The following is a 21,286-nucleotide window of genomic DNA, read 5'->3' on the forward strand; positions in this document are numbered from 1 at the left end:
ACTCGTGTGCTGGTTTTGGTGTCAGTTTAATGCCAGACAGGTGGTCCACACAACAGCAGACTTTGACTTGTGATAGAGAATCCAAAAAGTACAAGAAGTCTAAGGCATGTTCAGCTCCTCTTGACTGAAGATCAGACACAACACAGAACTTCACTCCACTGCTGCTCCTGTGTGGGCGCTGACCCTCCACCTCGGCCGAGCGAACACGCAAAGCGCCTGTAGCTGATCAGGAGATGTTCGGGAGACGCATGAATGCAGAAGAGTTGGAGCTTAACATTATTGCCACAACATCTACATAGGACTGAAAGGCAATGATTAAAGTCATTGTACAGTAGTTCCTCAGGTCTGTGGTTATTCAAAAGTAAAATCACAATAAAAACTCATTTCTAAACAACAGAATTCTTGCTATTTGAAATTCATTTTCCCATTGATTATAAAAGCTAGAGACCCTAAATCCAAAAACTATTTAATTTCCCTTTTCAATGTCAGTTCTGAAAAAGTCATTATGACAAGTCCTTGTTGAGAAACAAATTTAACAAAAGCAGATTCATTTGGCATGTTCAACTGTAATTCTGCCTGAAGCTCATGCTCTCAATTATACATTAGCACAGCTAGATCATAACAGTCTTACAATTTTAGAAATGAAACATTATATTCAAAATTCAAAGTATCAGTGCATTTAGTCATGTGTGATTCAATGTAGAACAAGCCAAGATCATTTGGAGGTTACTTCCTCATAATGCTCTGCATCTCGATTCTCCTTTGAGACACAGGTGTGGCCATACAGGCCACTGAAGCGTAGTGGTGTCATGTAATGAAGCCAGCTTTAACAGCTCCTCTTGATCATTAAAGTTGCCTGTAATCGTTCTTGCAAAGATCAGTAGCTGACTGGCATCGGTCACGTCTGTACTTTCATACAGCGCAAGAGAAAAGTATTTGCAATTGTTTATTGCATATTTTAGTTTTTCTTAGACTTGACATTGAAAGTCAGAAATTCCACGTTACTGTTCGGCGGGACAAAGATACAGACTCAAAGTTCATGACTATTTTCTCTTCTCCAAATGCTTTAGCCATCTCAATCGCGTATTGATGTACAATTTCGCCCTCTGATAACATCATCTTTGCTTTTGCAAGCACAAGTGAAACAGCATAAGATGCCTTTAGTGAGGATTCTTGCACCGTCATGCATTTGGCAAAAAGGTTTTGCTGACGATGTATTTTACTTTTACAAATTTGTGATGGGAGCAATTCTGGCGTCACCGGTGTATCTTTCATACTTATATTTGGGAGTAGTGGTGTAATGGTGATTTAAATTAAAATCCTTCATTACAGACCTCATTTCTAAACAAACCAAACAAATGGGTGCCCCCTTGAACTCTTGAAAAGATAATCTGTTTCCCATTTTTACTGGAAAACACGATTTTTGTTGTCAATTCTTTTCTTTCTTTTCCTCATTTTCTCATTACAGTACTTCACATTAGCGTGCACACAGGACTGCTTAAATACTGTGACGATTGGCTGGAACTAGCACCCTTTCCTGGTTGGGAGAATTTACCTCCTAATCTGAATCATAATTTTTCAAAAGTATTAAATTGAGTATAGTTCCTTGCCTTGAGACAGACTTTCGTGGGGAAGAACAAATAGCCATTTGTCGTTTCCCTAATGGTCTCGAAAGGAAGACAGCCACACACCAGCCTGTACAGCGTCACACCCACAGAAAAGACGGTAGCGGGGTCTGTCTGGTACTGCTCCTGTCTGAACCACTCAGGAGGGGCATTTTCAGGTGTGCCTGTTAACAAAGACACATTAGATTTAGAAAAAGAGAGTTACAATACTTGCTGCCACCAAGAACTCATGGTCTCAAATCAGACACCTGCAAAGTAATTGTAAGAGTCTTTGACGAGGTCTCTTTCAAGTCAAACAGCTTGACTTGAAATGTGTCTGTCTGAATCAGAATGTTTTCTGGATTGACATCATGGTGCAGTATCCCCTGGCTCCTCCTGCCACACATTATAATGCCATCCTTTGTAATACTACTTATCAAGCACTTCTTAGAAATCTTAGAAATTTTTAGCTTTTGTGCTAGATTATAGTAATAGGTAAGATGTACATCAGCATAAAGAAACTCACAAGCTGCAGTTTTTCAAATGGCATCTTTTTGGAGACTTGATTGCAACCTGAGGAAAGATGAATGTGTTATGTGTAATTAAATGAAATCATTTACATACATAAAGTAACTAAAAGAGCTCTTCAGACTCATCTGGCTTGTGAGGTTACATAATTTTAATTTTATGCATGAAAGAGCAGTAGTTACTGTTTTGAAATAACAGCTTTGCAACCTTACTGCCAATCCCACAATGCTACACTGATCCTTGATGTCCAATGTAGCAGCAAAAGATGTCAAAGTAAAGGGAGGTTAAGAGACGTATAACAATCAACCTCCTTCAAAAGGAACTACTAGTGCCTACTAGTGAACACTGCCATTCCTCAGTTCAGTATTAATATTGTTATAATGTTTTTCTCTAATTTAAGTGCAAATTAAGCTTAGAAGATTCAAATTTGTTAAGACGTGATTGCTTACCTTCTGTCCATTAGTGGCACTGATCAACTTTACTTCTGATTGTGTAGAAAACTGGTCAAAGGCTAGAGTAAAAACAGAAATGGAAAGACTTACTGGCAATCCGTCTTCTTTCCGTATCCCAGCAAACCCACAACCAAATCCTCCTGTAACCAGCAGTTCTCCTTCTAAATATGCCTCCGTCCAATGTGACTGTTACGTCCCTAAAGGTTGACTTAGAGAAACCAAGGTAATTTATTTACAAGTGTACGGTATGTGCAAAAGGTAATATACACTTTATAGCCAAAAGTTTTGGGACATCTGCCTTTACATGCACATTCATTTCAATTTTATTTATATAGCACTTTTAACAAAGAGCATTGTCTCAAAGCAGCTTTAAAACTCCCTTTGATGGTATGAGGAACGAAACCTCGAGAGGAACCAGACTCACAAGGAAACCCATCTTCATTTGGGTGACAGCGGAGAGTGTGATCAAAAATTATTCTAAACACTGGAGAGTGTGATATGAACAATGTCCTTTGTGCATTTATGTATAGTCAATTGTGTGATGCAGATACAGCATGTGTAGAATGTTATGTAAATTAATAAGGAGGTTGTTGTCATCCACATAAGGTTGGCAGCGGTGCTTTGAATACCCCAATCCTCACAAAGCAGAACCCGGCTGGAGCTGGCGCAATCTCCGTATGCCTCGGGATGGGTAGAAGAAAGGAAACAAGTGGAAAGTAATTAGCATAGCTGCTGTTCATAATATTAGCAGCACTAGATGATAATGTGCATTTAATCAGATGTACTGAATTACAAGGTAATGGGATGTATTAAATGTATGCCAGGCTAAAGAGATAAGTCTTAAGTGTACGTTTGAACTGGGAGACTGTGTCTGAGCCCCGAACACTGTCAGGAAGGCTATTCCAAAGTTTAGGAGCTAAATACCCCCTTTTGTAGACTTTGATATTCTGGGAACTACCAGAAGTCCAGAGTTTTGTGATCTTAAAGAGTGTGGTGGATTGTAACGTGTTAGAAGACCACGTTTAGAGCCTTGAATGTAAGTAGTGCTAGTTTATAGTCAATTCTAAACTCAACAGGTAGCGAGTGCAGGGATGATGATATTGGGGTTATATGATCATATTTTCTTGACCTGGTAAGAACACTGGCGGCTGCATTTTGGACTAACTGTAGCTTGTTTATTGAAGATGCAGGACAACCACCTAGTAATGCATTACAATAGTCCAGTCTGGAGGTCATGAACACATGAACTAGCTTTTCTGCATCAGAACCTGTCAGGAACTGCTGGACTGTTCCCTGCCAGGCCCGAGGAAAGCGCTGGCAGGTGAACCCGAGAAGCCTGCTTGTTCGTGTGTCTTGTGATTACCTGTCCTATTGTTCTCTCCCCTGACTGTCTCACCTGTACTCAGTTTACCCTAATGTCTAGCCCTATAAATAGGGATCCTTTTGTGCCCGTCTTTGTCCGTGATTGTTTACTGTTATTCGTTCCGTGGTTCCAGTCCGTCTATGCTCCTGAGTTGATCTTGTTACCCGTTCCGTCTTCATTTTCCTTTTTTTTTTTTTTTTTTAACCACGCCATGTCTCGTATCCTGTTCGTCTTCCCATGTCGTGTCTTCGTGTGAATAAAAGCAGCGCTTCGCTGAATCCTGTGACTGGGTCTGCGTTCAGCCGCGTGCTAGCGTGGGCACGTGCACAACGGACGGCCTGGGTTCGAGCCCCGCCTAGGGCGAGGATCCTGGCCGTGACAGATACAGATAAAATGTTCCTAAGCTTGGCAATATTTCTAAGATGGAATAAGGCTGTTTTTGTTGCTGTCTAATATTACACCCAGGTCTTTTACTGTTGAGCTAGTAGTAATAGTACATCCTTCTAAATGCAAGCTGAATTGCGAGAGCTTTTGTGTACTGGTATTTGGACCAATAAGTAATATCTCTGTCTAATCAGAATTTAGTAATAGAAAATTATCGGTCATTCAATCTTTAATATCTTTAACACACTCAGTTAATCTAGACAAATTCGATATTTCATCTGGTTTTGATGAGATATATATCATCAGCATAACAATGGAAACTAATCCCATGCCATCTAATTATGTTACCCAATGGAAGCATGTATACTGAGAAAAGCAGAAGTCCTAAAACTGATCCTTGTGGGACCCCGTATTTCACTGGCACTACACTAGTTCTCCATTTAAATCTACAAAAGGGGATCTATCAGACAGGTAGGATCTAAACCATTTTAATGCCTGTCCTTGCAAACCTATGTGATTTTGTAAGCGATCTACAAGAATGTTATGATCTATATAGTGTCAAACACAGCACTAAGATCAAGCAGGACTGATATGGAGATGCAGCCTTGGTCCGAAGCTAAAAGCAAGTCATTTGTGATTTTAACTAGTGCAGTTTCTGTACTGTGATGGGGCCTGAAACCTGACTGAAATTCTTCAAGGATATTGTTTTCCTGTAAGAAGGAGCATAATTGAGCTGACACCACTTTTTCTAATACTGTTGATATTAACAGAAGGTTTGAAACAGGTCTGTAATTTGATATAAGGGTCTAGTTTAGGTTTCTTAAGAAGACGCTTAATAACTGCTAACTTGAGATTTTGGGACATGACCTAGATATAACGAGGAATTAATAATATTCAGAAGAGGCTCTCCAGCTGCATGTATCACTTCTTTCAGCAATCTAGTTGGAATTGGATCTCACCAACACGTTGTTGATTTAGCCGTGGGTTAGCCATAAGTTTAAATAGCTCTTCCTGCCCTATACTGGTAAAGCATTGTAGCTTTAAATGTGGAGCTATAGGCTGGTCTAGATCACCAGATGCTGTCAAATGTTGAACATCCAATATTTTGTTCCTGATACTATCAATTAAAGTCCTCACTACTAAACTGTGATGAAATACTCTCTCCAGGAATCTGATGTTTTGTTTGTCTAACCACTGTACTAAATAAGAATCTGGGTTTATTTCTATCAGTTTGCTCAGATGCTCAGCCCTAGCAGCCTTTAGAGCCTGTCTATAGCAACAAAGACAAACTGTCTTTAAACGCAATTCTAAAAACTTCTAATTTGGTTTTTCTCCACTTTCGCTCGAGGTTACGGGTTGCTCTCTTGAGGGCGCGAGTATGACTATTATACCATGGTGCAGGTGTTTTATCTCTGACCTTTATTAGTCGGATGGGGGCAACAGTGTTTAGTGTGCTGGTGAAAATAGTGCCTATGCTGTTAGTTACTTCATCTAAATCATCTGCATTTAGGGGTCTAGTAAAAAGTTGAGACAGATCTGGGAGAGTGCTTGTGAATCTGTCTTTAGTGGTCGGAGTAATAGTTCTACCAAATTGATAACGTGGAGAGACATGTCTAATATGTTCTACAGGTAGAGTGTACACTAATAGGTGATGGTCTGTGATGTCATCGCTTTGAGGTAGAATGGCTACATCAGTGACATCGGTCCCATGTGATATAACTAAATCTAGTGTATGATTAAAACGATGAGTTGGTCTATTTATGTTTTGTTTAACCCCAAAGGAATTTAGTAAATCGATAAATGCGAGTCCTAAAGTATCGTTAGCATCGTCTACATGAATGTTAAATTCTCCTACAATTAACACTTTGTCAAAACTGATCAAAAGATCTGAGAGTAAATATGCAAACTCTTTAAGAAAATCAGCGTACGGCCCCGGGGGTCTATATACGATGGCCAGAGAAAGATGTAGTAGGGATTTTTTGTGCAACATTAAGGAGAAGCACTTCAAATGAGCTAAACCTGGGTCCTATTTTCTGAGTGACGGTAAGAGAATAGTTATAAATGGTTGCAACACCACCGCAACGACCAGTCTGACGGGGCTCATGCTTATAGGAATATCCTGATGGAGTAGACTCATTCAGACCAATGTATTCATTTGGTCTAAGCCAAGTTTCGGTAAGACAGAGTGCGTCGAAACTATAATCTGAGATCATTTCATTAACAATAATTGCTTTCGGTGCAGGGGATCTAATGTTGAGAAGCCCAAACTTTAGAAATTGTTTTTCTTTACTTATTTGGCCTTTGTCAGGTTTAATTGTGATTAGATTATTTCGAAAGCTATTAACTAATTTCGAGAGCTAACTGACTGCTGCTCCAACTCTGCTTGGGTGCAGGCCATCAGAACGGTAGAGCCTCATCATGGGCGATGTGGTGTGAAACTTCTCTACCAGGCTCCTCAAGTCCTTCTTCAGGATCTCTGTCTGCCTCAGCCTGATGTCGTTCGTGCCAGCATGGAGGACCACAGCTCCGATGTTCTTATTTAGCATCACGGGTACCTATGCAGCGACATCAACGACACGAGCAGCAGGAAAACAGCGAGTGCGCACCTTACCTTTAGCCGCGGTAGCACGGACGTGCCGGATGATGCAGTCTCCGATGATCACTTGGTCACACTCCGTCTCGCGAAGGAGAGCGAAGTGGTTGCGGGTCGAAATCTCGAAAACGGGTGGCGACGGAGGGGGAGAGGTCCTCGACTGGGGCTTGGCTCATGTCTTCCGCTGCTGCTGCATCCAGGCTGCGTGGTACCCCGGCACTGGAGTGAACAAAACCTGGGTGGGCCGCGTCCTTGGTGCGCTGGGCCTGGGCAGAGAAGAACACGGAGTTGAGGTTGTGGGAGTGTTTGTTTCACACCGTGGTGAGCGTCAGTCCGGGATGATTGCAGCACGGCTTTCCACTATCACAGCTGGGCTAGCTTCACCTATAGGTCGCAGATCTGTTTCTCCACGGCCTCCAGCTCCAAGTCCACAGAGTGCAGCTCGAATGAATCCTCACCTGCACTCAAAGGCAGACCCACAACCAACATAGTGTTTAAGAGCAGTAGTACAACAGAGATAATTGGTATGAGAAACATAAACAAACTTTTGGTAGCCAGGCTAACGGGTTAACGAGCTAATGGGCTAACCGACTATAAGCGGGCGTTCTGGAAAACAAATAAACCTAGAGATATAAAAAGCGTTTGGAATGAGAATATTATGGGATACTTTCGGCTAATAAAGATACTAAAAAAGTTATAATATGGGACTGGATTTAAGATAAAAATCGAGAAAAATTTGCAAAATTTTAGGTCCAGGAATTTAATGACATCTCATTCTTAGTCTGTAGTGTTTAATATGGAGCTGGCCTGCCCTTTGCAGCTATAACAGCTTCAACTCTTCTGGGAAGCCATTCCACAAGGTTTAGGAGTGTGTTTATGGGAATTTTTGACCATTCCTGTAGAAGTGCTTTTGTGAGGTCATGCACTGATGTTGGACGAGAAGACCTGACTCAGTCTTTGCTCTAATTCATCCCAAAGTTGTTCTATCGGGTTGAGGTCAGGACTCTGTGCAGGCCAGTCAAGTTCCTCCACACCAAACTCGCTCATCCATGTCTTTATGCACTGGTGCTTTGTAGACTGGTGCGCAGTAAAGTTGGAACAGGAAGGGGCCATCCCCAAACTGTTCCCACAAAGTTGGGAGCATGAAATTGTCCAAAATGTCTTGGTATGCTGAAGCATTAAGATTTCATTTCACTAAAACTAAAGGGCTAAGCCCAACCCCTGAAAGACACCACCACACCATAATATCCCCTCCACCAAACTTTAAAACAACACCACATGGCACAATGCAGTCAGGCCAGTACCGTTCTCCTGGCAACCACCAAACTCAGACTTGTCCATCAGATTGCCAGACACTCATTTGTGAAGCACTGGAACCATATATAGAGCAAGCATAACTATGTGCTAAAAGTTCACATAGACGGCCCTATGGTGTTATAAACGATTACATGTCATTTTGGTTCTCTGTGTGCGTGTGTGTCCGGACAGTTTAGAGGGTGAACGGCAAGTTGTGCTAAGAGACATGTTGTGTGCGCACATGCAAAATAAAAAGCCAGTTAAAGTGAAGTGATTAAAAAGACATTAAGCATGTTGTTTAAAATGTAACATGGTGTCAGATATAGGGACTGGCAAGCACGGGAGAGTTTAAAATAAAAAAATAAATAAAGCGGACTTACAGATAGCGAATCTGCACAGAGAGCTACACGAGCAGGCGTGTGCAGATTGTGTAGTGGACAGGTGCAGGTGAATTAGATGAAAAGAGAACTTTGAGCTTGTTTTTTTTCCCCGTCATGTAGAGCATAAATCACCTTTCCTGCTTCTATGCTGATAACTGGAAACGTTTCACGCAAAGATTCAACATCTATCTAGCAGCTAGCGGTGCACGGAGAGACGATGAAAAGCTAAAGGCATCCATGTTTTTGCATGTAATAGGTGAAGATGCACTGAACATTTATAATAGCTTCAACTCAATGGCGCAAATCTAACAGACTGTTCTAATGGCAAACTTTGAGGAATTCTTTGTGCCAAGTAAGAATGTCACTTTTGATAGATACAAGTTTTTCTCTGCTGACCAGAAACAAGGAGTGAGTTTTGACTGAGTAAGACTTGTGAATTTGGAGATTTAAGAGACTCACTGGTGAGGGACAAAATAGTTTTTGGGATTCCTGACAATGGTCTCAGTTGAAGTATAAGTTTCCATTTCTTCTACACTATCCATCAGGTCACTTAAGTCTTCATCAGAGCACTCACCCTTAAGTTTAGTACGTTGTGGAATAAAAATTCTACTGTACTCACTACAAAAATCTGACTCCAGCTCCACACTGACCCGACAGCTCAGTCTAAGTGAGACTCATAGTTAGTAAGGCCTCAAACCCAAGTAAGCCAATCAAGCAGACTAGATGAATGCAGATAAGAGATTTTATTTTGTAATCAGCGCTGACACAAGAATTGAGATGCTCACGCATGAACGTCCCAACAACCTCTTCTCGGGGAACTCCAACTACAGCCTTTATATACATTTCCCTTATCTTCCCAATGCAACACGTCACTGGTTCTTTGCCTAGACAATCCCACCCATCCTTCTTTTTTTAGACCTTTTAGATTCTTTTTTTACACCATTATCTTTGAATTTACAACTTTTCGAATACCATTATAATTAAACTTTCCTGAATCATTATATTAAAAATTGGGCGTTTTCCGCGCCCACCAGTGGGATTGTCTTTGGCCTCACTCTCGCCAATACCTCATTCTTCTTCAGGAGACAGCATGGGTAAGTTCTCAGTTCTTCAGGGGCCAACACCCTTTCTTTTATTAACTTTTACACCTCACGGATTTTCTGATTCATCCGCTGTCTTCTACGTATGTACTCTAGATATTTCGCCTGGTACCACCATTGCCATCCAACACGCGCTGCGTTTACTTCATGATGAGCTCACTACCGCTCAAGGTACCAGTGGAGCGAAGATTGACCATAACAACCTAGGGTGCGTCTCTGCCATTGATTGGTCCAAGTTTGGAAAGCCCGGTACCGCAGAGAAAGCCTGCCAGACTGACATCATCGATACAACTATTTGTTCTTCAAAGCCCTTGCAGCCTGTGTGCAAGGCCCGTGACAGGCCAACATGCCGTGTTAAACCTTATATTGTTCTAAAGCTCAAACGACCTAACGAATAAACCTTACCTGAGAACTCACTCCTGCTGTCCCCCTGATTATTTCACACATACCTCATACATATATTCTCATTTACAAAATTATCTCCCACAACGTGTAGTTTTAACTCGCTATTTCCAGCTTTCATACGACTTAATGAACTTACTCTCTTTTTGAGAAACCTCTTGCTGCTTAAGCTCCTGCATTTTTGGAGTTAACTTTCTTTCTCGTGATGATTTCCGAGGTTCATCTCCTTTTGAAGTGGCAGCAGTAAGTTCTATCGTTGCTGTTTGAAGTGACTGTATTTTAGAATGGATATCACCTATGAGTGACTCTAATCTTTCCCTTTCAACATCATGAGTTTGAGATTTTAATTGTTCATTTAACCTAATCAACTCTGAATGATCTCAATTTGCTCACTTTCACCACATTGTGCCTTTTCTCCATGGACTGACATTGTAAACATTTTAGCAAAACACTGTAATACATGGTTACTTTACTATTACTTGTAGATCAAAAAATACCCTCAGAACCATTCACAACAGTACCACTGGTAAAGCATAAACAACAGTTAGGCTGTAATGATAAACCAATTAAAGCAATATATTAATCACTTTTTCCAGATGTAGAGATAGCACAATCAAACCTGCTGTTAATTGCAGAGCAGGACTCTTCAGCTTGAAGTAAAGTTGGGATTAACAAACAAACAGTGTACTCTGAAGCCTGTAGAAAGGATACTTGCAAGGCGGTAGCTGAATGTCGGCCTCTACAAATCGGGTCGCAGTACTTTCCTCGGCTGTGACAGCTATGAAACGGCAAGCCTCTTCTCTGACGCCTTCTCTACCCACGCGATCGTGTTTCCTCCTTTTTTTCCTACTTCTTTTCCGACGCGATGCGATCTTGTTTTCTCTTCTTATCCGACCGGTACCGTGCCACACTGGAAACTGTCGACTTTGCTGGCGTTACGTTTTCACTGTAGCTGCAATGGTCTAATGAAATAATAGCCACGCTTCATACAGATGTCTTTTTCGCTGTTTATTTGTCTTTCTGTCTCTCTCTCTTTTCAGCAGACACCGTGAAAACTAAAAGAAAATAAAGCATACAGTGTTCAAATATGCATTTCCCAGAGTCCATTTCTAAGTCTCTCATGTAAACGTCCGCTGATATGCAAGTGAACACGTGCAACAAATCCAATGACATCAATATTTATAAATAACATCGTTCTTGTAAAGTGATATAAAACAACATGCAACAAATTAAAATATGAATTACCGTGTGAACCCTCTTAGACCATGGAGATAAAGAACTCTTTTTCTGGATGTTTACTATTATTGGGTCTCCGCATCCATGTTAGTTCGACCCATAATGCAATGATCCCGCAATTCACCTTACCTGGACATGTGACCTTTTTACGTTTCAATAGTAACTATTTCTTAAAGAACCCCTAACTTTACACATTGTAAGGAAACACGTTCTCCACTTATTACTTTGTAAATATCATATTTATACATCTATATTAAATAAATCCTTTTCTTTTGTACCTTCTGTTCCCGTCTGGAGCAGGCTTTCAGATTCTTGTTCGTGTCTCAGCTCCGTAGACCATCACACCGATTCCGAAGTCCTGCAGTCCATTGACCATCGTCACGTTGAAACGGTCAGTCAGCACGTGCAGCGAACATCTGAACCAGCGAAGATGAAGCTCTTACTGTAGCGGACCCTGTCCTAATGATGGCCGAAACTTTTACTGATGTTTCTGAAAGCTTTATTGCACATTCAACACCGTGGAAATATCCTTTATAACTTCAGAAATCACCGTAAGAGCTGAATAATGTATAAAGATACGCATTAATAGTCGTATGCCTTTAATCCTTAGAAACCATGATGAACCATAACAACCAGCGCGTACAACCTTTCATTACTGCTGCAATCATTATCACTCTGAAGGCTGCAATACCCATCAAAATAAAACTCCCAATTTTTTTTAAGACAGATAGAGCAGACTTTTACATAATTAAACCCACAAAATGTATATACACTACTCAAAAAAGTTAAGGATATTTGGCTTTTGGGTGAAATTTATGGAAAATGTAAAAATTTCACACGACAGTGATATTATATCATGAAAGTAGGGCATTTAAGTAGAAGCATGCAATGGTGATTTCCTCATCTCAAACAATTTATTGAAACAAAAGCCAACAACAGAGGTGGGTATACCACAACAAAAAATGTCAATGTCTCAATAATTTGTCATGTGCCCTTGACCATGAATTACAGCTTGACAACGACGTCTCATGCTGTTCACGAGTCGACTTATTTTCTTGCTGAGGCGTGGCATTCCACTCTTCTTGAAGGGCGGCCCTCAGGTCATTGAGGTTCTGGGGTGCAGGGTTATGAGCCTCTACACGGCGACTCAGCTGATCCCATAGGTTTTCTATGGGATTCAGGTCTGGAGAAAGTGCAGGCCACTCCATTTGAGGTACCCCAGCCTCCAGCAGCTGTTCCCTAATGATGCGACCTCAATGAGCTGGAGCATTGTCGTCCATGAAGATGAAATTAGGCCTGTGTTGTTCATGCAGGGCCACAATGACTGGATTAATGATGGTATTCAGGTAGTATTGGCTTGTCATTTTACCATTCACAAGATGTAGGGCAGTTCTGTATTGAGTAGACGCACCTGCCCAGACTGTAACACCACCACAACAGTGGCTGATGCATAGCGCTCTCCTTGACGTCTCAAGGGAACAGCCCTGAGGCCCACTGGTCCCTCGTCCAGCGTAAATGCTCCCTGGCCCATGCAAGATGATGACGCCTGTGCCTAGTGGTGTGGTCAGGTACCTTGCAGGTCGTCTAGCACGCAGGCCACGCTGATGTAAACAGTTTCGACTGGTCTGATGTGACACTTGGGTGCCTCTCACCTCCCTTAAATGTACCTGGAGTTGAGTGGCATTCATCATCCGGTACCGCAGGTCACTGTTCACAATGAAGCAGAACAACGTCAGAAGAACGTCATCAACGTGGGGTGTGGCCAAAGGACGTCCGCTTCTATGCCTTTCTGTGAATCTTCAAGTCTCTCTGTATCTCTGTCGCAACCTGCTGATGACACTCTGTGACACTCTAAGCTCAGTGGCCACTTCCCTCTGAGAACATCCTGTTTGAAGCCTTGCAATGGTGAGGTACTGCTGATCAATTGTTTTGGTGTCGTCTTGGTCTCATGATGTCAAACTGTGAACAGCATGATGAAGAGGACTGTTTAAATACCAATTCTAATTGAACCAGAAAATTTATTGGTCGATTCATGAACAGTTGGACATGTGCATTCAAAAGTGTAGAGAAGGTCAAATTAAGTTCACCTGTAAAGGTTGTATTGCATTTTAGGTGCATCCTGAAATTTCACCCGGAAACCGAATATCCTTAACTTTTTGCGAGTAGTGTATATTAGTCCAATGCTGTTCCTAACAAATATTTGGGACTGATATGTCAAGTCATTTCTTACAGAAGCAATATTAATGCTCTCATTTTGCTCTTATCCATGACATGAAAAAAAAAACAATGTAATGCACACTCTGTTTTAGTTTATTGTTTATTTAATAAATCACAAAATAATGAAATAATGAGAAAATGAAATAAAGAACAATAGGGAATTCAGTTGAAATCAAATGCATGGCTTATAATTCCGTACAAAAGGTTCAGATGTATTTAATTTTTCAGATGGAGGTTAGTGCAGTGGTCCCTGTCTCCTGTAAATTTACACTGCAAAGTAAGTAAAACCAGTGCCGAAGCTCTATTTGCTCCAGGCTGGGTCTGTCTTCTGCATTGGCGCTCAGACACCAACGGATCTGATCATGGAAACAGTATTCCCTGATGGCTGTGGCCAAAAATTGCTCAAAGGCTAGAGTAAAAACAGAAATGGAAAGACTTATGGGCAATCTGTCGTCTTTGCGTATCCCAACAAACACACAGCCAAATCATCCTGCGTCCAGCTGTTCTCCTTCCACATACACCTTCGTCCAATGTGCTTGTCCCTGAAGGTTGGCCTAGAGCAAGGCTGGGCAATTAATTTCTACAGGGGGCCACATAACAAATATGAACTGTGTTGGAGGGCCGAACCAACGATAACTTGAACTTAATTCTGCTCAATATTAATTTTCTCCAAAATGAATGAAAGCAATGAATTATATATTTTGATTAGCTGCTACTGCTAATCAGAAGAATAAGGATATTCTGTAAATATTTATGTAAACTTATGAATTGTTGAGTAGGTCAAAGAGGAAAACAATCCTATAGAAGTAAACAGTTTAAAACAAAAACAATCATTGCATCACTGTTTTATTATTTATTGCGTTTAACTTGTTAATCTTCACAAATACTGAAAAGATGTTTTGCATTATGTTAAAGATAAGCAACTGCTCAACTTCATTCAAAAAGCAATAAGTGCTTGTTTTCAGTTCATTTTACTTGTTCAGTGAGAAAAATCCAGGTTGCCAGCTCTTCCGTGATTTTGAAGTCTGCAGTGATCCCACGTAAGAAGATGAGTAGCTGGGCAGTGTCACGTAAATCGCAGCTCTCATCCAGAGCCAGTGAAAAATGGTCAAAACTGACCACTCTGTTCCTCAGTTGAAGCTCCAGATTTCCCGCGATGTCCTCAACCCTTCTCGTTACAGTGCGTCGGGAGAGGGGCACGTTCTCGAATGCTCCCTTTTTCTCTGGGCATATCAGGGCACCAGAGTCCACCATACACTCCTTAATAAACTCTCCGTCAGAAAACGGTTTACTTTTTCTAGCGATTTTGTGAGATATGACATAACTTGTCTTGACAGCTGCATCTCTGGGTGTGGGAAGTTCTGTAAAAAGTCCTTGTCGGGTTTGCAGCGTGTCACAGCCTCCGACTCCTTTGCGCGCTCTTCATCAGACAAGTTCTTGTATTTCTCCTCGTAATCTTTGACCACAGCGACCTGTGTACCACTGTGTAACTGAGCACATGGCTTTACCTTTGATTTCTGTAAATAAATATTTTGCAGTCCATGTCTTGTTGAAAAAGGCGGCATTCGGAATCAACTTTTCTTTTTTTAACGGGAGCTGACCAGCATTAACGTGCCACCTGTTACTGTTCAGACACGCACGCACGTACGCACGTCCATAGGTAAATAATAAAACGCCAGGCTTGGAGGCATGGAGAACTCCATGGACTAACGCTAAGTTTAACAAAAGCTTTCTGCACCAACTTCTCCACTTCTTCTCTCAGAGTCACCCTTTTTGCCACATTTATCCTATAAGGGTGCTGTTTAATAGGAAAAGCCCTATCAATGTTAATATCAGGATCTAATACCTGGGTTTGTGAAGGTACATCAATAAACAATTGTGGGAAACCACGAATAAGTATCATGACGTCGGTTCCTTGATATTATTCAGATGACACAGCAGGTTCGTAAGATTAGCTAAAATTTCAGAATTAGACAAACAAGTAGAGGGCAATGGGTCCACTTTGACTTCGTCTAAGCCTCGTTAACGTCAAGCTCAGCATCATTGTTAACTATCAGTGCTGCGTGGCAACTTACGGCAACAGATGAGCCTGCAGTTTTTCCATTCACACCCAGAAGTAATGCTGACGTCTTCCCTCTCATGTGAAATGCCTTCCACATGTTTATGTGACAATCACATGTCTGCTTCTTCCTACAGTATCTGTAGTCTTGATGATATAATTGGTCTCATTACACCTCCTGACAACTTCATAAGGGCTGGGAAAATGTGCAGACAATGCTGACCCTGGAACAGGCAATAATATGAGCACCTTGTCATCCACCGCAAATGAGTAAAGTTTTGTCTGAAGTGTTGTGTCATACTCTCCTGAGCTTTCGAGAGAGACCCCTTATGGGTGAAGGCTTCCTGTACTCATGCATGAAAATGTGACACATAGTAAAGAACATTTACTTTAGGACTTGATCCATCAACAATACCAAGCATTTATTCCCCTTAAAACTTTTAATAGTCCTCATATTGAATGTCTGAACACTTGTTTGGCTGGACTAAAACACAACTCTTGGATCATCTCACGAACTGTAAAAAGATTGAAGGTATTCCTTCATCCCACTAGTTTCCTATGTCTAAGCAATATCACCTTATCATTGTCTTGAGAGAGTGAAAATGCTCCAGAGAACCCTAGCTCTCGGGTGTTACGGGCTAGAAGTGTGATGACTTGTCATTTATTATTGTCAGATTTCCTTTATTCACATGGATTTCTGTTATTTATCAGCTAATTGTTACTTATAAATCCCTTGGCACATACCCTGATGGCCTCAGCAAGACTGAAAACTTTTTTTTTGTAAAACAATTGGAACACCTTTGACATTGAAGGTCACATTAATTTTAGACCTGAAATTGTATAAGACTTTATGTGAGTATAAAATAGTATTTTCATATACATTTCCAATGGGAAATATTAAACAGTACTTTGCTATGAAACACCAGTTGCACTCATACGAAATGTCTACAGGTCACTCGTCCTGCATCTTCATGCAGCAGGATAGATTCATTCACCGGTTTTGCTTTGGCAGCATCTTAGCTTCATTCCTAATGCTGTCGAATCCAGCAGCTTGTAAGCTGAATGGATCTACTATGTGTTTTCTTTATTCTTTATCCAAACTACTTCAATTTATGCTTGCGCATTTTTCAGTTTCTAGAAAGGAAAACCTGTCAGATCATAATCACTTCTGGAGTTAACATTTATATTCACTCTATCCTATCCTAGGACTCGTCTAATAAACATCTCTTGAAGTAATACAGTAATAGTTTTCACTCTGGGCACATTTGCTGTGGTCCAAATCTGAGTGTGATTTTTCCCAGTACTTCTGCAGCGCAACTTAATTCTATTGAACCCCTGAGTGTTTGTGTTCATTTTACGTCATCACAAATGCATTTGGAGAACACAATGTGACTCACCATACATACATACATACATACATACATACATACATACTGAGTTGCGTTTGCATTTATGGGAATAATGAATGAAGCACAGTTCCAGTGCAACTTGAACTCAGTCCCCTCAGCCTTGAGTTCAGTGTGTCCTGATCCATATGACAGCATTCACATTACCATTATTTCATGCAAACCCTACTCTGTTTCAGACTAAATTTCCAGTGTGAAAGCCACTTAAGAATGCCATCAGGCCTCAATGGGAAACGGTGAGGACACGCTTTCTTTCTCAAAAACTTAAATTTACACTTAAAATGAGTTTTGTTTACTCCTTGTGTCTGGGTTTTAGTGAAAAGGAAAACTCTGGCAGAAACATAGTGTTCTCAGCAACCCACAGAAACCCTTCAAGCCAAACTTATGAAAATTAGAAACACAGTAAAACCCATATCTCATATAAAACCCTATATATGTATCATTTAAATTGAGTGCTGTTTTGAGGAATGTTCAGTCCTGCACGTGTATTAATCACCCCTTTGTATAGTGTATCCATGTTGTATTTGATAGCCAGCCTTTAGTCACTTAGTAGCTAATGTTTTGGGTTTTTCAACTCAAGTTATATAGTACCTACCTGCTTACACAGTAACCAAAACCTTATCTAGAAGATGAGGCTTCAGTGAGCACAATGGGTCCATAAGCCTGGATTTGACTAAATGTTCTATATGAATTAACTAGACATTCAATCAATCATTCAATCAATCAATTCAATCATTCAATCAGACATTCATCAATAACTGTGATCATATCCTGACACTATAGTTTAGGGTTGACTGATAAATCTTGATGTTTCCACTCATTAATTCACAGAGCCATGCTGAAATTTTATTCTTTGTATGCCATCCAGCTGTACCTGTCTTTTAGAAGTGGCTCTTGTATTATCCTTTTCTTCACCAGAGAGAGATCTAGCTACGTACAGCATTGGGGATGCGCCTAATAGATCTATTGTATTGTTCAATGGAGAAATCACAAGGAAACTGATCTCAATCACCAATAGTAAATTCTATTCTAGTCTCCTCTTAGATAAATCTATTTTCAAAAATGCACTCAGTCCTCTATGTAATTTTAAGAATGTTGAACTGTTTAAATTGTGTAGAAGCACTGGTGTTGCTCATGGTTACAGCCGGGACACTGGTCATGAACTAGTATGCTGTGTCCACTTCACAATGTTATAGCTGCATGTAGTCTATTAAAGTGCTATACCACTATCTACTGGATTTAAACTTCTTACAATCTCAAATAATACTGGTTGTAACACTTGAATCACGTTATGATTCGGTGTAACACAAATCATGTCACCCAGAAGGAGATATATATTATTTTCTAGGTTTTTCAATCCAAAAAGTTCCTCAGCAAGAATCATAAGTCACCCAGTAGGCTTTGTAAGTTTTTTTAATGATCAAGTGCTGCAGAAAGGACATAGCACCTTTAGTGTCTCCTGAGGAGTGAGTACTTGTGCACAGCTTGTTCCTGGCAGCACATCCTGCATAGTACAGTGCCTCCAACCTCTCTAATATTCCTTTGTTTATACGTTAGCAGCATGTTAGTCTGTTCCTGTCATGTCAAGCCTCTGTATGAGCAATTCACTTCAGAGTTATCTTTAAGATTCAGCATTGTTGAAACTCCATCTTGTTAGATTAAAGGAAACAACATGTAGATCTTGGGACAGTTTCCGTGTCATCCTTGAAACACAAGCACACAGTGATGTGACCTTCATCAACACGTGGCTCTGGTATTTCAGCCAGTGATCTGACTCTGAGAACAAAACCCAGCAGTGTCACTAGGCCAAATGGTGTATTCCCCTATTAACATACAGCATAAAAGCTGGTGTACTTAACTATTGTGAAGCTTTAATGCTAATTGGACTGTGTTGCTAACTTTTATTATTCTTGTAGACAATCACTGTGTAAAAACTGTAGAAGCTCAATTAGAAGTTAAATTAAATTAAATTAATGTCTATACATTTGTTGTGTTGTGTGTATAAGTGCTGTATGGCAAAAAAAGGGCATTTAGTCAGAAAAAAAACTAACTTTTTTTTTTCATTTCTTCTTCAGAACCAATGAATATTTCTGTAATTCCCATAAAGAAATAAGAACAGATTTCATCATATTTATTTGATTTTATCTACTTCTGTGGTGATTGTTTATTTAAAAAATAAGATTTTGTAACGTCAATGTGTGGGACTTTTATTTTGAGGCTGATGATCTCTTCTAAAAGGATTTTGGGAGATCCCGGGTGAATGAGCGATTATTTTTAAAGACTCGGGTTTCGTTGAGTCACTCACTGAAATGAATCGATTCAGTGATTCCTTTTGAGTCAGTAGTTCTTTAATAGCCCTCAATTCCGGTACATACTCTAATCATGCTGGGAAATAGTGGTGGATTTTTCCCCCTATAGTAATTGAATGGTGGGATTAATGCAGGTGATTATACGCTATAATAATTTAATGAGTATAGTTATGTACTGTTATGTTATGGCATGTATGTAATAGTAATTGCAAGTTTTTAGAAAATCTTTGACTATTGCATGATGGGTAACCAACCGAACGTTCATGTTTGCCCCAGGACGCGATGTGCGCTTATTCCGCCACTGACAGGGACGATAAACATGTCCCTGTGTAAATGAAAAAGAATCAAGACTTACGATACCAGTGCAAGAAAAATTTACTTTAAAGTGCCCCCCCCCCACACACACAAACTTTAACACAAATATAAAAATGAAAAATGTGCAAATCAGTTATATTAACCAACAATTAAACATGTTAAATGTAGAAGTATCCAAATGGAATAAAAATAAATATCTTAAATAAGGAATAAAACAACCAAACTGAACAAAAATGCAAAATGTGCAAAAAGTATAACTGCTGAGACTAAACGTAAGATTCTCAACTGAATCGGTCTATAACCCGATTCCGCGAGTCCGCTGAGAATCAGCTGAATCAGTCGATGAGCCGGGTCCGCGAGTCCGCTTTTTCTCTTATTAATGTTAATATATAATATATAATGTTCTGTATTGTTTCATAAAAAATGCACGGTAGCAGCATTAGGACAAATAAGAATCATTTTAATTTAGACCTCGGACTCATGAATCATGAGTTAATATGCGGAATCGGATCATTTAACTCGAGTGAGTCAGTCAGGACCAGTACTAGCGACACTGTGTCTGCTCCAATTATACCCACTGGGGAATGTAACAAAAGCAATCTGTAACAAAATCATTCTTATCCAATTCAGGTTAACAGTATAGGAAGCTGATGCAGGACAATGTGTGTTATTGTCTCTTTATTTCACTTAGAAGTGAGCAGATGAAAAGGTCTAGAGGGTGGCTTTTGCATTTGGAATCTGTTGAGGGTAATTCTCAATATGAAGTCCAAAAAGCCATCACTGCCAGTGAAGCCAGCCATTATTAGGCTGAAAAATTAAAACAAACCCATCAGGGATATTATTTGCGGCCAAATCATCGGTTTGGTACAAAGAAAAAAAAAGCAATAGTGAGTTCAGGAACAGCAAAATTCCTTAACAATCACATTAAACCACTGCTGCGGATGAAAGACAAATTCTTTCCCTGGTTTATTTCATAAACAAAGATACTCTCTCAGATGAAAATTTCTTTCATTATGCCAATCACAGCCATGATAATGAATGTTGGAAAGTAATTACCCCTGTACAGTGATAGATGGTTAATAGATGAAAAAGTTTACCACAAATTTCTTTCATGAAAAATGTTTTAAATAGGAAGAAATCCTATATGTAAATTGAAGAAATTGTGGAGGAAGGATTGGTTGGGAAATCTCGGTTAGTGCAAAGAAAACTAAAGTAACAGGAAAAGAAACAAGCTAATTTTATACTGTGCACCACCAGCAATCATGTCACGTTTGTTTTTATTTTTTATTTTTGCTGTTCCTAACAAATATTTGGGAGTGACATATCAAGTAATTTCTCACAGAAGCAATAGTAATGCTTTCATTTTGCCCTCACCTTCCTACACAGTTATCCATGATACAAAAAACAATGTAATGTCCACTCTGTTGTAGTTTATTCTTTTATTAAATAAACCACAAAAATAATGAGATAATGAAAAATAAAAAAACTAATATATATATTATATAATATATAATATATTAAATGCAAGGATTATGTACAATATATAAAGAAGTATTTACAATTTTACAATTAATTACAAATTCTGTACACATGTTCTGTACAATTCTGAACAAAAGGTCAGATATATATATATATACAATTT

General features: G+C 39.9%; 2 long non-coding RNA genes across 2 annotated transcripts; both read right to left on the minus strand.

The window, feature by feature from the left end:
- Positions 1-617: 617 nt before the first annotated feature.
- On the minus strand, positions 618-2,936 carry LOC131352324 (uncharacterized). Its single transcript, XR_009204494.1, has 3 exons — positions 2,582-2,936; positions 2,131-2,177; positions 618-1,789 (listed from the first exon to the last, which is right to left on the minus strand). It is a non-coding gene; the product is annotated as an uncharacterized LOC131352324 (long non-coding RNA).
- Positions 2,937-4,646: 1,710 nt separating this feature from the next.
- On the minus strand, positions 4,647-11,986 carry LOC131351723 (uncharacterized). The gene is made up of 4 exons (XR_009204428.1): positions 11,617-11,986; positions 10,722-11,157; positions 7,309-7,382; positions 4,647-7,190 (listed from the first exon to the last, which is right to left on the minus strand). It is a non-coding gene; the product is annotated as an uncharacterized LOC131351723 (long non-coding RNA).
- Positions 11,987-21,286: the final 9,300 nt, after the last annotated feature.

Source organism: Hemibagrus wyckioides, linkage group LG04, assembly GCF_019097595.1.
Source record: "Hemibagrus wyckioides isolate EC202008001 linkage group LG04, SWU_Hwy_1.0, whole genome shotgun sequence".
In the NCBI taxonomy this organism is placed as follows: Eukaryota; Metazoa; Chordata; class Actinopteri; order Siluriformes; family Bagridae; genus Hemibagrus; species Hemibagrus wyckioides.